Here is a 16292-nt window from a genome sequence, read left to right as displayed (position 1 = left end):
AGACTGTATCATTCTTAAAATTTTGGAGATGATAATGTGTGGCAAATCAGTATGTAATCTGAAAATGTGATACAAATTGGGAATTGTTTCTCTCTTCTTTGGGAATTATAATCTTGGTTAATTAAGTATATTTATTTCGGTTATTTAGTTAGATGGGTCGGATTTGGGTTATATTTGGTTATTTTTTAAACAAAAATCGGATAATTTCAACTGATTTGGAGTTTTCCGTCTAAGGAGGATATATTTGTTGAGTTTATTAACGCCAGGGATAAAAATAACCTACTTTTAATGGTAAGGATAAAATCAACCAATAAAACAAAGTTCAGAATAATTTTGACCCTTTTCCCAAAAAAGAATTACCCCACCCTACCCATACCCTATACAAAAAAATAGATTTTTTATTTTTTAAAATTAAATTTATCAAACCCACCCCTCTACCAGCCCCCTACCCTCTATCAGCCTCCAACCTCTCTATCCTAATTTTTTTTTTACCAAAATTAAAAAAAAATCCATTAAATTTCTAATTATTTTTACAAAATTTACTACAACACCCCTCTACCCCCCCCCCCCCAACCCAAATCCCAAATAAAAATGTAAAAAAAAATCATTTTTTATGGATTTTTTTAATGAAAAAGACTTACTTAGTACCCTTTATCACCCCTTTTTTTGTGTGAATGAACATCTTGTTTTTATCCATTTTAAATGAGTTGGATATCCAACCCATTTTCAATGGGTGAATATGAGTGGATACCCATGTTAATTACCCATTCTGACACCCCTAGGCAAATCTATTAAGAAAACAATAATTGACATAGTGAATTTATTATTTTACCCTTATTAATTATGAAGTGAATGAATTAAAACCTTAAGATTTTCAAGGTATAATAGGTAAAGAAATTGTCCTTTCTTGATGGACAAATAATTAGAGAACTAAAAAATATATGGACAAGTAATCAGGGACAGAGAGAGTATCCAAATTTAAACCAGATATTGAGGAGTCTTATTAAAATAAAAAAATAAATCTGAATTAGATATGTATTATATCAAATTAATTTTATTCTTGTTATGAAACTATATAAACAAGAAGAAGAATAAAGTAGGAAGATAAAAGAAATTTTTTTATTCCTCTTGAAGTATATATTTAGAGATCCACAAATCTAATTTACAATGAAGGACATTTTATTTATAGGGAAAACCCTAACTTGGCCCCTTAAAAGACTCCTAACCATATTCTAAAATGACTCCACATAATTAGACTTTCACTATAATATAAATATATTTATAACACTCTCCCTTGAAGTCAATAGATTATGTGTCTCGTTAAAACATCAGTAGATAAAATCAGTTGGAATAAAATCTAGTGAATGAGAAAGAGTACATATATCTAATAATACGCATTATGGATGCCTGATTAAAAACCTTACAAAGAAAACCACTACTAACTTCCATAGATCCTCTCCTAGAATATCCCAACAAATCTGAGTGGTTGGAAAGGATTTGAGCTTAAGAGTTGTGATTTCCTTTTTTCATGTGTGTGCAAGTGGATTGAGATCTTTCAGGACTACGACCTCTATATTCTATACCATGTATGCACGGAGAAAGTAGTAGAGGATGCCTTGAGTCGAAAGACGGTGAGTATGAGTAGTCTAGCCTTTCTTTCAGCTTTGGAATGACCTTTGGCTTTAGACATTTAGTTTTTAACCAATAGGATGATTCAAATAGATGTTTTACATTCTAGGCAGGTGTCAGCATATGTGGGAGTTTAGTCGTCTTTATTGGAGCGGATCAATGGTCGTTAGTTGAGGATGATGCCTTGATTTCTTTCTGAGATCGGGTTTTTTAAGGTGGTGTTGGGAAGGCTACCTTCAATTTTGACGGGGTTTTGAGGTTTGAAGACCGTCTTTTTGTTATGAGAGTTGGTGATATTCTTCATCTGATCCTTCATGAGGCCGGTGATTCCAAATATTTATCTGTTCAAGCAGTGCGAAGATATGTTGTGATTTGATGCATTACTATTTAGGTTATAGTATGTGCAATCATGACTCGAGTTTTCTGTCGTGACACAATATAATCAAATTTACATTAGAAAAACATAATAACATGATTATCTGTTCTTATTACTATAAATATAATCAATAAGATGGCTTTCTAAAACCTTTTCCTCTTTGATTAGTTAATCATATTTCAAGTTTGAACAAAAGTAATAGTTATATATTTTTATATGAATTCTTCCATATTCATTGCCCAAATGAATCATTTTGAAAGGTTTTCCAAAGGTGGAAAATTTGAAATAATTTCAAAAAAACTCTAGCAGATGTACTAAGATAAATAATTTTATCATGTGCCCACCTAAGGCTCCTTACTTGGTCTGTAACATTGTGGATTTCATGAAGACTAAGGCTCCACAAATATCCAATGGGTCCATGTTGCTGTCTACTAATCATCATCCTATGATGATAACTGAATAGGGAGCATGTTTGGTATGGTTAAGTTTCAATTGTGCATTGGTGGGATCCCAGATACCGATGGGAGATGAATGCTAATTTGCAGAGAGCTACCCATTGACGAAAAGTGTATTGAACATGTGTAGGATGGACCCACATTTGAAAAGCTTGTGGATAATGATGAGGCGACTATTGATGATGCTAGTGATGAAGATGAGGATGAGGATGTTTGTTATATTCTAGGTGTTTTGATGATCCTCACAAATGCAGGGACCTGGTTCCTAGCAGAGTGCTCTCATCCAGATACAAATGGGGTACAGTCATAAAAGCTGTCATGTCAAATGGTAGGTGAAAAGTGTAGTATCCTACACCAATAAGAAGAGCGGACGAGATTGTATGTTTCAATATCTCACAAATGCAGGATCCTGGTACCAGGCAGATTTTTCTCCATCAGATACATAATTGGTTACAGCTGTAAAGCTGTCACGTCAGAGGTTGGTAAGGCGTCAGTGTACTACACCAATCAGAATGGAGGAGGGTGTTTTTCCAACGGATAATAAGTCTTTATGTTTGATACTTTTTGCATGACAAACACCATATTATATTCATTCATCCAAAGAAGGAAGTTAGCTAGCAAGCCTTTTCAAGAACTCATATAGAAGTTTGCAAGGGACCTGGTTCCCGCAAGCAAGGGACCCGGTACCCGCAAGACTGCGATGTGAAAAGGACGAAAAGACAGGTGTCAAAAAAGCTGTCATCTCTGATGCGGTAGGTGCACAACTTTTCGAACAACAGGCCTTCAACCAATGGGAGGACTTCAACGAATTTGTGTGAAATTATATTATCTTTTTCCAACAAACACAAATCAAAGACTTGGCAAATTAAACTTGGATTTTCTCTGAAAATTCACAAGCTTGAGCAGAAGGCCATCTTCAAGGAAGAACATTGCTCAACTCAACAGAAGGACCTGATAGAGTAAAGAAGAATCTTTGTTGTATTTAGAGCTTTGTGTCTATGTACTTACATTGTAAATCTGTTCCTAATCTATAAAGGATTCAGATATTTGTTTTAGGGTTTGTAAAAGTCTAAATCAGTTAAGGTTAACTGATTTAGTGGGAAACATTTGTTTGTTGCTTAGTCGAATTCTAAGTCATCTAAAATTAGGTAGTTTAGTGGACAATGTTGTATCCGCTTAGGCTCTTCAAGTAATAGGTAGATTACTTGATCGTGAGATTAATAACTTTTTCTCACATTGATTGTAACCGGGTTTCACTTTTGCTTGAGAAGATTAGTGAAGACGGTTGTAAATCCTGTGCAACAGGTCGTGGTTTTACTCCCTTGAGCAAGGAGGTTTCCACGTAAACTGCTTGTGTTGTGTTCTTCATATTGTTTAATCTTCTGCATTGTTCTTGTTGTGTCAAGGGACCTGGTCAGTTGGCTGGTAGTGGACGCACATATTCTAACAAGTGGTATCTGAGCGGGTGCTCTATAGTTGGTTAACACCAAGAGAGATTCATGTGGAAAGATGGTTGCTCCACTTAACAGAAATCAAGAAGCATCAAAGAAGGACTTGAAGAAAGAGAAGTCTCTAGCTATCAAGATGATATTTGATGAAGATAAGGACATGACATGCCTCACGAGAAGGTATCAAAAATTGGAAACGAAACATAGAGGCTTACAAAAGGCAGAAAACTTAAACAGAGCTGTAAATGCAAACCACCTGTGCCACAAGTGTGGAAAGCCAGGGCATTTCATCAAAGATTGCCCTATGCATAAGGTTGAAGTCAAAACTTATCAAAGACCTAGAGGAGAAAAAGGCAGAAACAGGGACCCGGTCTCTGATAAGAAAGTAAGAAAAGTTGCAGTTGGCTACATCATGAAGAAAGTTTTTGATGTATGGGGAGACTCCTCAAGTGAGTCAGATGAATTAGAATGTCATGTAGATGTACCCATGCTTGCAGTCAAAGGTGATAAAGATGTGTTTGATGCCACATTTGCCTTGATGGCAAAATCTGATGATGAGGAAGATGAAGAAGAGGTAACCCTTTCCGATCTTAAACAAAACTTGCATGTTTACTGTGTTAAGAAGTTGAGAATTCTAGCTGCTGTTTTGATTGACTCTATCATTGAGTCAACAACTGAAACAGAGTTGATGAACAATAGCCTAGATATTCTTCATGAAGAAAAGGTAGCTTTGGTTGACCAAATGTCTGTTGTGGAAGAAAATGTGATAGTTCTAGAAGCTGAAAATCTAGAACTCAAGCAGAGATTGAAGATGTTGAGTAAGAAATCTGGCAAAGGAAAAGAAGAGGCTAGTAGAATGCAAATGAAGCTAGAAACTAGTCTGGACACTGCTGAAACAAAACTTGCTATGGCCTTGGAGAGAAATAATCAGTTGGAGAGAAACCTGGTCCGCGTCAAAGAAGAACTGAACAAATCTCTCAAATAGTCCAGATCTTCAAAATTGCTTGCCAATCATCCCAGTCAAGTTCAAAATTATAGGAAGGGGTTAGGAAATTCAAGCAAAGGTCCTTGTTACAATCTTCAAAACAAAAATGTGTCTATGCATGACAATTTGTTGTGCTTTCATTGTGGTCGTGAGGGTCACTTGAAAAAGGATTGTCCAACTTGTAAAAAAAATCAAGATAACCTCACAAAATCTTCTGAACAGAGGAACAAGAAAAAGAAGAGACCTGGTCAGCAAAGCAAAAAGTAGAATAAGAGACCTGGTCAGCACAAGAACTTGCAGAAGAAGGGACCTGGTAAACAGAAGAACTTGCAAAAGAAGGGACCTGGTCGTGCTTCTATTCCTAAATTGAAAAAGATCAATTCACCTCACTGGAAAAATAATTCTCTTATCACTTCTTTAACTGCTTACTGGGAACTCCAACTAAAGTGGGTTCCCAAGGCTAACACGTGATATGACATTCTTGTGAGAGGAAGTGGCAACAACCAGTGTCGATTCATGAACGATGGATGCTAAAAGCACTGTACTTCCTCTCTCTCAAGGCACTTCAAGGTGGAGGTGTCGTATTTGGTGATGGCAAGAAAAGTCTCACTGAACTTAATGCTCGAGGTAAGAATGTTGAGGTATGACACAAGATACATGCTCATGCGTGTGTTCCTTTGCTTCACAAACCTGTGTCAAGGAACGTGCTCTAGTCTGCATAAAAGGATATTTGCAGATGACAAAGGTTGTGACTGATGTTAAGGAAGAAGCAAATCAGAATATTCTTCAGCAAAGCTTATCAGGGATGACGAACCTGATGAGGGACCCAAACCTCTAGATAACGATGTAAAAAGATGATGCAGTTTAAACTGATAATGTGACTTTCGAAGGTGAGAATGAAGAAGCTAATCAAGCTCAGTTTGAAAGAAGCAAACTCTGATAGTCGATTACCCAACGAGCTGATCGGTTGTCCAAGTTGCTCCTAAAAAATGTCTTCAAAAGAGGTAAAATTATCAAAAACTCTTCTGTTTGAATTCAATATGCAAGGAACTGCTGATCATTTAGGTATATATTGATGATGTCATCTTTGAGGCAATCTTTGAGGTGTTGTGTGAATATCTTATTTCTATTTCACTCATTGAAAGTAAGTGTTCAAATAAGCATAATGGAAGAACTAAATTTCTTCTTAGAGCTATAATTTAGCGCACCTCGAAAGGTACCCTCGATTGTCCTGAAAAGCACATTAATGAGCTATCAAATGTTGTAAATATTTGAAGTTAAGACAATGATAAAGAGGGATAATGTCATCATGAAGCTTTGTAAGAAGGAAGATCAAGTGGATGACATCTTCACTGAAGCTCTAAGCACGGATCAGTCGAATACTCTCATAGGAGCTTAGCTACAGAGAAGAAGAGAGCACAACATTCAGGGGTCATTGATGTCTGATCAAAGAAGGAACCTGGTACCAGTTCAAAGAAGCTGCTGAAAGGGCTTCATGTTTTGGGTGTATAGACAATTCATACTTTCTTAGGCACTAACTAGAAGCTGGATGCTGATCGATCTGGTTCAAAGACTCTACTCATGTACAAAGGAAAATATTTTGAAGGCTGCTGAGAAAATCTTAAGTCATCTGAAGAAGATAGAGGACCTGGTCCTATTCTGTCCTTTGGGAGACTTTTTGATTTATAGTACATGGCATTGTTGATTATGCTAAGTATCAAGCTGATAGATTGAGTACCTAAAGAGTGGATTGTGTTACGCTGATCTTTCACTCATGTGGAATTAAAAGGCAAGATTCAATTGCTCTTTCATCAACTGAGGTAATAAATGTAGCAAGTGCAACTTGATGGGGTCAACTCTTGTGGATCAGGAAACATCTTGAAGCTCATAAAAATTTGGCTGAATTAATCAAGATGATGATGGAAATGCTAAAACTTTCTTGAATGGATCCTACCTGAAGCAATCAACTCTTTTAATGACTATGAAAAGGGAGCAGGTATCCTTGCTTTTCGGTTATGTATGTTTTAGCAAATTCAGTTTCATACCTTTTGTAGGTATATGCACATGGAAAAGGGGATGAAGAAAAAAGGAGGTCAGGATAGATCTAGACAATGACATTCAAACTACAGAGAGGGACCTGGTCCTTTCTCGAAGGTTAGCAATCTTAACATTGCAGTTTGAATTATGCATGAGAACCATTGAAATTGCCACATGTCTGTCCTTCAGGAATCTGACTGTTGTCTCATCTTTTGAGTGCCAAAATGATACCTTATTTTCTCTTTCTTTATATTCCATATTTCTTCTATTTCCCCAGAAAAATTGAGTTGCCTTCCAAATATCAAGGTGCTTCAAAATTCTTTTTTCTCTTCTTTTCAAAAACACTTCAAATTGTTAACCCCTTGATTCTTGCTGGAGAATTCTTTGATGAAAATATTTTAAGTGTGAAGAGGGATCTGGTCCTCCATGAAAAATGAAGAAGTGGAAAAGATGATGCTAAAAAAAGGAGAAGTTGATATATTCTGAGAACTCAAAGTTTTCTGAAGAGGAAGGTGTAAAAAAAAAAGAAAAGGAAAATCTTCTTGATTCCTCAATTGTTGATCTATTCATCTCGGAGGCCTTGAGTTGTTTGTGTTACCAATCTTTTTGTTATGAAAAACTCAGGCTGGTGTTGGAAGCTATGACAGTTGCTCGTGTTAACTGGAATACTGAAATGGGTTGTTTAAAAGTGCAGCTTCTGAAACAACACTATCAGAGGGACCAGGTGCCAACAAAAAAAAAGTAAAAAAAAAAATATATATAAAAATTGGCAGCCCTGAAGGTTAAACATACAGGTTGGGCTGCACATCATGTTGTACGCTAAGAGAAGATTCTTGAAATCTTATGCTAGGGATATGCTCTACTAATTCTATTCTTTCAATCCCTTGCCTAAATCATCCCTTCTCTTCCTACCTCTCTATGCCAATCCGCATTTATCTCATGGGCATTGTTCTGGTTTTCATCTGTAATCATACATGCAATGCTTTGATGACTAATGTTTTATTTATGGATGTTAAATGTCTTGTTTCTACTGACTTGTCTCATTACTTTATGCCTTTTTGCTCATGCTCTGTGTTGCCCAAGTGGCCATGAATTTGCAAGAACTATATTTCTGTCAACTTGGTTTATTACTTTAACCCTTTTTATGATGTCAAAAGGGGGAAAGTTGTTAAGGTAAGGTATGAGATCAATAGTGTTATAACTGCTTGAAGAAGACATGGTCACATCGATAGAAGGAATCAATGGTAGCTACTTGAAGAGATATGGTCAAGCTGACAGGGGGAATAAATGCTTGCTACCTGACGAGGACCTGGTCCTGTCGATAGGGGGAAGAAGATGTTTGTCATCATCAAAAAGGGGGAAGATGATATGTTGATGTTTTGATGATTTGACAAACTTTAGGGATGATTAAACTCCAGTTACCCCAATAATTCTTTTTGATAGGGGGAACTGATGAATAAGTATGTCATCATCAAAAAGGAGGAAAATGTTATGTTGATATTTTGATGAGTTGACAAACTTCGAGATGATGAAACTCAAGTTACCCTAAGAATTCTTTTTGATAGGGGGAACTGGTGAATAAGTATGTTATCATCAAAAAGGGGGAAAATGTTAGTTCGAAGTGGAGTTAAGATGATAGATCGAACTTGATATGATGTTTTGACGATTTAACAAACTTATCGATCTAACAAGGAACCAAATCCTTGTTATTGGAACTGCTGACAATAAGATGAATGATAAACTCAGTGTGAGGTATATTTGTGTGCTATCATCAAGGGGGAAAATGTTATATTCTAGGTGTTTTGATGATCCTCACTAATGCAGGGACCTGGTTCCTGGCAGAGTGCTCTCATCCAGATATAAATGGGATACAATCATAAAAGCTGTCATGTCAGGTGGTAGGTGAAAAGTGCAGTATCCTACACCAATAAGAAGCGCGGACGAGATTGTATGTTTTAGTATCTCACAAATGTAGGGACCTGGTACCAGGCAGAGTTTCCTCCATCAGTACATAATTGGTTAAAGTTGTAAAGTTGTCACGTCAGAGGTTGGTAAGGCGTCAGTGTACTACACCAATCAGAATGGAGGAGGGTGTTTGTCCAACGGATAATAACTCTTTATGTTTGATACTTTTAGCATGACAAACACCATATTATTCATTCATCCAAAGAAGGAAGTCAGCCAGCAAGCCTTTTCAAGAACTCATATAGAAGTTTGCAAGGGACCTGATACCCGCAAGCAAGGGACCTGGTACCCGCAAGACTGTGACGTGAAAAGGACGAAAAGACAGCTGTCAGAAAAGCTGTCATCTCTGATGCGGTAGGTGTACAGCTTTTCCAACAGCAGGCCTTCAGCCAATGGGAGGACTTCAACGAATTTGTGTGAAATTATATTATCTTTTTCCAACAAACACAAATCAAAGACTTGGCAAATTAAACTTGGATTTTCTCTGAAAATTCACAAGCTTGAACAGAGGCCATCTTCAAGGAAGAACATTGCTGAACTCAACAGAAGGACCTGATAGAGTAAAGAAGAATCTTTGTTGTATTTAGAGCTTTGTGTCTATGTACTTACATTGTAAATCTGTTCCTAATCTATAAAGGATTCAGATATTTGTTTTAGGGTTTGTAAAAGTCTAAATCAGTTAAGGTTCACTGATTTAGTGGGCAACATTTGTTTGTTGCTTAGTCGAATTCTAAGTCATCTAGAGTTAGGTGGTTTAGTGGGCAGTGTTGTATCCGCTTAGCTCTTCAAGTAATAGGTAGATTACTTGATCGTGAGATTAATAACTTTTTCTCACATTGATTATAACCGGGTTTCACTTTTGCTTGAGAAGATTAGTGAAAACGGTTGTAAAACCTGTGCAACAGGTCGTGGTTTTACTCCCTTGAGCAAGGAGGTTTCCACGTAAATTTCTTGTGTTGTGTTCTTCATATTGTTTAATCTTCTGCATTGTTCTTGTTGTGTCAAGGGACCTGGTCCGTTGACTGGTAGTTGACGCACATATTCTAACATGTGTAGGATGGACCCACATTTCAAAAGCTTGTGGATAATGATGAGGCGACTATTGATGATGCTAGTGATGAAGATGAGGATGAGGATGTTGATGATGCTGATACAATGCTCGTGTTGGTTGATGGTGCAGCTGATGTGATGAATGAGAACGTTGATGATGATGGTGAGGCAGCGTAGATGCCAAAGGGAGTTCTTTCTTTTACTCGATATATGTTCTGCTATTGTTGCACTGGATATAATGCTTTGTCTAAGTGTGATGGATTTCCCTATTAGTGGTTTATTTATTTGTTGAGTCTTCTTCTATTATTAGGTTGGCCTCCTCAACTTTTGTTTTCGATTTCTTTTCTTGAGGACCCTTAAATAGACTAGGTTTATGTTTTGTGTTGTCTTTTGATTAGTCAAGTTTGTGTGCAATTTGAAGATTTCCGATGATGAATGGATGACGACCATTTTAAGAGAAAGTTAGTCATTAAGTATTAGTTCCAGAATCTCGTCCTTTTGTGCTTTGAAACCTTGATTAGAAGTCAATCAGACGTCATGGGTAGTTCATCCTTGAGAATTCTAATTAATGAAGTTAATCCATGAGAAACACCTAGGCTCTTTGATTGGACTCTGAAAACATAAAAACAAATTAGGCTTAATTTTAGCGAAATGCACTCAATGTATCGTGTGTGAGCATGCTATTTATGTAATCTTGCATGTATGTCATGGTTCAATTTGTGGTGAGGATTGATTTGATCGTGCATAAAACTTCATCTAGAATTTGTACGAATTTTTGAATATTATCTAGGCATTTGTTTGCATAGCCCATTTGATTCTAGCTTGTGCCTCCAGGATATTGTCCCTAGTGAAGCTCCTTTTAGCCTATAATTCTTTGATAAGCCGTATGATGATCCAAATACATTTCGTTGGCACCCTTTCTTAGTTTGATCCACATAATGATCCTTAATGTGCTATGTAGTGAAGGATAGGTTAACCAGAAGATAGAGTGATGCAAAAGAGAAAGTGTGAGTTTTTGGACAAAATGATAATTAAACCCAGGATAATGTCCAAACTAAATAGGAATAGGAAGAGAGTAACAGCGTTACCAAAATATTTAAATGGTGTAAATATGATACCTAAATAAGTAATATAATAACATTTATGAAAAACTTGATAGTGTCAAAAGACTACTACTCAACACTCTTTTATTTCTTACAAATTACAATAATATTACTTGCACAATATTTTCTCACAAACTAAGAAGTAGTTTGTGGATTACTCTCTCTACTTTCTATTGCTTCTCTATTTCGGTGTGTCCTTAAAAATGAGAATAAATGCTCTATTTATTGGAAAAATCTGCCATTTGATGACTGATGTCACTAATGACATCAATGGAAACTAACAATTCAAACATGTAGGTAAACAACATTGACATAACTGTGGTAGCCAATTTTCACAAAATTTGGCTGCCAAACTTTACCTAAATTTACGAAACTTTGACTACCTACTTCCACAAATGTGGCTACCAACTTTCACATTTTGACTAATAATTTCAACAAGTATGGCTTCCAAGATTTTATTCCCACAAATCTCTCCTTTAATTTTGATTTTTCTTCTTTACTCCAAGAATTGATCTCAATCTGTGAATATCTTCAAACTTTAAAGGCTTTTTGTATAACGATATTTGTAACTTGATCATGAGATTTCACATACTTGAGCTCTACCTCTTTCTTGGAAATGTATTCTCAGATAAAGTGATACCTTGTGACTATGTGCTTGCTTTGATCATGATACACGAGATTCTTTGCTAGTGCTTGCGCAAATTTGTTATCAACACAAATCATTGTGACTTCAATTTTTGGTAAATTAGTTTCCTTCAATAATCGCCTCGACCAAATAGCATGACACGTACATGATGTCGCTGCCATGTATTCCGCTTCATAAGTTGAGAGAGTAACAATTTATTGTTTATTTGAACTCCAAGAAATAACACAATCACCCAAGAAAAACATAACATTCGATGTGCTTTTTCTATCATTAACATCTCCCGTATAATCACTATCATAATACCCGACAAGATTAAAATCTTTAGAAGAAAAAAAAATAGTCCAAGGTCGATCGTACCTTTTAATTAACGTAAAACTCTTCTAGAGACCTTCAAGTGAGTGGAGGTAGGATCTTCCATGAAGCGACTTACTACTCCAACCGCAAAGACTATATTTGGTCTCGTACATGTCAAGTACCTCAGACTTCCTACGAGACTTATGAACAAAGTGGAGTCCAATTTTTTCTCCAATATCAAACTTTGACAATTTTGTTCCACTTTCCATTGGGGTGTTCACGGGGTTGCAATCAAACATGTTGAACTTCTTCAATATCTCTTTTGTACAACTTTCTTGATATATGAAGATGCTTCCCTCCGTTTGCTTCACTTATAGGCCCAACTATTATGACATGAGCCTTATGTCCGTCATCTCAAACTCAAGGGACATAGTTTTCTTGAAAGCTTCAAATAAAACTGATTTGTTACCCATTCGAATGCGATCATCAACCTAAAGAAAAAAAAAGCAGAATGTCTCCATTAGTATGAACTTTAATGCAAAGAGCATATTCATGGACACAACTAGTAAACTCATTGTCTTTAAAGTATTTGTCAATGCGACTATTCCAAACTGGTGGAGCTTGCTTCAACCAATATAAGGCTTTCTTTAACCTCAACACCTTATCTTTATATTTTTTTTACCACAAAACCCAATGGTTGATCAACATTGTCTTCTTCTTTAAGATATTCTTTCAAGAATGTTGATTTGACATCTAGTTTATTGATATTCCACTTCATTTGCGCCACTAAATAGATCAATAGACGGATTGTCTCCATGTGGGCAACGGGTGCATATACTTTCTCATAGTCGATGCCATGGCTTTGTTTTTAGCCTATAGCCACAAGTCTTGCCTTGTATCTTTCTATCTCTCCATGAGAATTTTTCTTCGTCTTTTATATATATTTGAGTCCAATTGCTCAATGGTCCTTGGGAAGAGTTGTAAACTCCCAAGTGTTTTTCTTCTCTATTGACTGGATATCATCCTTCGTGGCTTGTCTCCACCTTCTGTCAGTAAAATCTTCATCAAAATTCATTGTTCACTATCAACAAAGAGACAACACAAAAAATCAAGTAATTTATTCTATGTCATCATAGAGTTCTTGAATGTTCCTCATCCTACGTGGTCTTCACTTGAACTCTCTCGAGAAAATGGAGATGTAACATTTGCTGGTGAAGGAGGTGGGTTGCATCTTGTGCAGGTGCCATGGTCTCCTGTTCTTCTTCATCTCCAAAGTATGGAAGAAAATCATACGTTCTTTCTTCCGGAGTCTCCCCAATTTCATGATTTTTCTTCATCAAATTCAACATTATGACACACAATCACCTTGTTATTGCTTGGATTTGTACAATTTGTAGCCTTTTGAACTAGCGTCATAGCCAACAAACACATACTTGACACTACGATCGTCAAGTTTAGTTCTTCCTTGATGTGGAATACGAGCATAGACTATGCTCCCAAATATTTTCAAGTTCTTGACACTTGACTTTCTTCCGCTCCATGCTTCTTGAGGCGTTTTATCTCGTACATTTTTTGTTGGAGACATTTTGCTCAAATAAACTGCACAAGAAACAACCTCGACCCAAAATTCTTTTGGTAGATATTTAGCTTTCAACATACATCTAGCCATATTAAGAATTGTTCTATTCTTTCTTTCTGCAACTCCATTTTGTTGGGGCGAGTAAGGTACCGTTAGAGGGCGACGAATCCATGAGATTGACAAAAGTCATTAAATTCTTTTGAAGTGGATTTGTCTCATCTATAGGAATTTAATGCTTTTATTTCATAGCCACTTTCTTTTTCTACAAGTGCTTTGAAATTTTTAAAGGCAACAAAAACTTCAAATTTTTGCTTCAAGAAGTATACCCAAGTCTTTCTACTAAAATCATCAATAAAGAGCAAGAAGTATTTACTTTTACCAAAAAAAGGTGGATCGATTAGACCACACACATGAGTGTGTACAAGTTGAAGTGGAGTATTTGTTCTTGATGTAGTCTCTTTCGGAAAACATCCATTGCATGTTTTCCAAAAAGACAAGCTTCACACAATTGATTTGGATGGTTGATTAATGGTATCCTATAAACCATGTTCTTGTCTCCTATTGATTAGAGCGCTTCAAAGTTCAAGTGCCCAAATCTCATGTGCCAACACCATGAGTCATCTTGCACATTATCCTTCAAACACTTTGCATCAATCGTTTTGATATTCAAAGGGAATAACCTATTTTTTGTCATATGAACTTTAACAATTAAGTTGTTACTTGAATATCTAAGCCAAAGATGCATACTTTTCATTTGAATATCATATCCTTTTCAAAATAATTGACTCAAACTCAATATATTACTTAATAAATTTGGCACAAAATAAACATTGATAATCAATTTATGGCCACTAGATTTACAAGATATCGAAATCGTACCTATTCCTTCAATTTTGATCTTTGAGGTATCTCCAAAAGACACTTTGCCTTTCACCGTCTTTTTTATCTCCACAAATTTGTCTTTTTTGCCACACATATTATTTCTTTCTCCATTGTCAAGATACCATGAGTTTCAATCATCTTTATCTTCTTCTTTGAGTGTTAATAACATCGTTGACTCATTTTCATCTTTGTTATTGTCAACAAAATGAACTTTCTCTTCAACATTACTACGATACTCCCAAGAGTAACGTCCAATTGTATGATAGTTATAACACTCAATTTTAAATTTTTCATACCTCATTTCATTTGTACCTGGATAGGCTCCACGTCCTCTACCTCCTCGTTGACCACGTCCACGATCTTTGATTGACTGATGATTTTTATCTTCATTGTTGAAATGATTAGTATAACTTCTTCCTCTTCCTCGGTTTCCACGACCTCTATGGCCTCTCCTTTTTCCATTTCCTTGGTAACTTTTCTTACTTTCAAATCTTTTGAAGGATGCATGAGTTTTATGAAGTTGCTCTAGTGTCTCTTCTTTACTCCTTTTCATTTTTCTCTTCATGGGCTCGTAAAAAAACTTCCAATTGTTTTACCGTCATAGAGTCTAGACCTTTAGACTCCTCAATATCACACACCACATAATCAAATTTAGATATTAAAGAACGACATATCTTTTTTACCGCACGCACATCGTCTACTTCTTCCCCGTATCTTCCTAGTTGATTTACAACATCCATCAATCTTGAACAAAAATCTGAAATGGATGCAGATTCTTTTATTTTTAAAACTTCAAAGTTAGCCCTTAGAGTTTGAAGTTTTATCTTCTTTACTTTATCAACTCCTTCGAAAGAATTTTGTAAAATCTCCCAAACTTCTTTTGAGGTGGTTGCATCAGCCACCTTCTCAAACATGCCATCATCCAAATATTGATGGATAAGAGTGAGGGCTTGTTGATCTTTGTTTCTTGTTTTTAACAAGACCTCCTATTTATTTGAGGACAAAGTTTCCTCATTAGAGGGCTTTGTATACCCTTTGTATACAATGTCCCGAACATCTTGAGCGCCAAGAATGACTTTTATTGGTAAACACCATTTTTCTTAATTTTCTCTTGTGAGATGAGGGTTCTGAAAGGACAACATACTATTATTTTTCATGGCTATGATACCACGTTGTTGGACAAAATGATAATCACACCCAAGATAATGTCAAAACTAAATAGCAATATGAAGAGAGTAACAACCCAAATATTTAAATGGGTGTAAATATGATACCCTAATAAGTAATACAATAATATTTATGAAAAATTTGATAGTATCAAAAGAATATTACTCAACACTCTTTTATGTCTTACAAATCACAATAATATTAGTTGCACACTATTTTCTCATAAACTAAGAAGTAGTTTGTGTATTACTCTCTCTACTCTCTATTTCTTCTCTATTTTGGTGTGTCCTTACAAATGAGCATAAGTGCTCTATTTATAGGAAATATATGCTCATTTAATGTCATTAATGACATCAGTGGAAACTAATAATTCAAACTTGTAGGTAAACAACTTTGACATAAATGTAATAACCACAAAATTTGGCTCCAAACTTTACCTAAATTCTACCAAACTTTGACTATCTACTTCCACAAATATTACTATCAAATTTCACGTTTTTTGCTAGTAATTTTAACTAGTATGGCTGCCAAGATTTTATTCCCACATGAATGTGCTAAAAAAATGGGGTGAAAAGAGCCAGAATGAAAATACACAAGTGTTTGCTGCATAGGAAAAAAGAAGCTAAAGAAATAAAAGGATATGCTAGCAAGTGGTTGATTGTCTAAAGGGCAGAAA

The 16292-nt window shown here is 35.8% G+C and overlaps 1 long non-coding RNA gene across 1 annotated transcript; it reads right to left on the bottom strand.

The window, feature by feature from the left end:
• Nucleotides 1-11252: 11252 nt before the first annotated feature.
• Nucleotides 11253-15913, bottom strand: LOC138339074 (uncharacterized). Its single transcript, XR_011212105.1, has 2 exons — nucleotides 14447-15913; nucleotides 11253-12479 (listed from the first exon to the last, which is right to left on the bottom strand). It is a non-coding gene; the product is annotated as an uncharacterized lncRNA (long non-coding RNA).
• Nucleotides 15914-16292: the final 379 nt, after the last annotated feature.

This window comes from Solanum lycopersicum, chromosome 10, assembly GCF_036512215.1.
Source record: "Solanum lycopersicum chromosome 10, SLM_r2.1".
In the NCBI taxonomy this organism is placed as follows: domain Eukaryota; kingdom Viridiplantae; phylum Streptophyta; class Magnoliopsida; order Solanales; family Solanaceae; genus Solanum; species Solanum lycopersicum.
The sequence above is the reverse complement of the archived record's forward strand: the minus strand, read 5'-3'. Positions and strand labels throughout refer to the sequence as shown.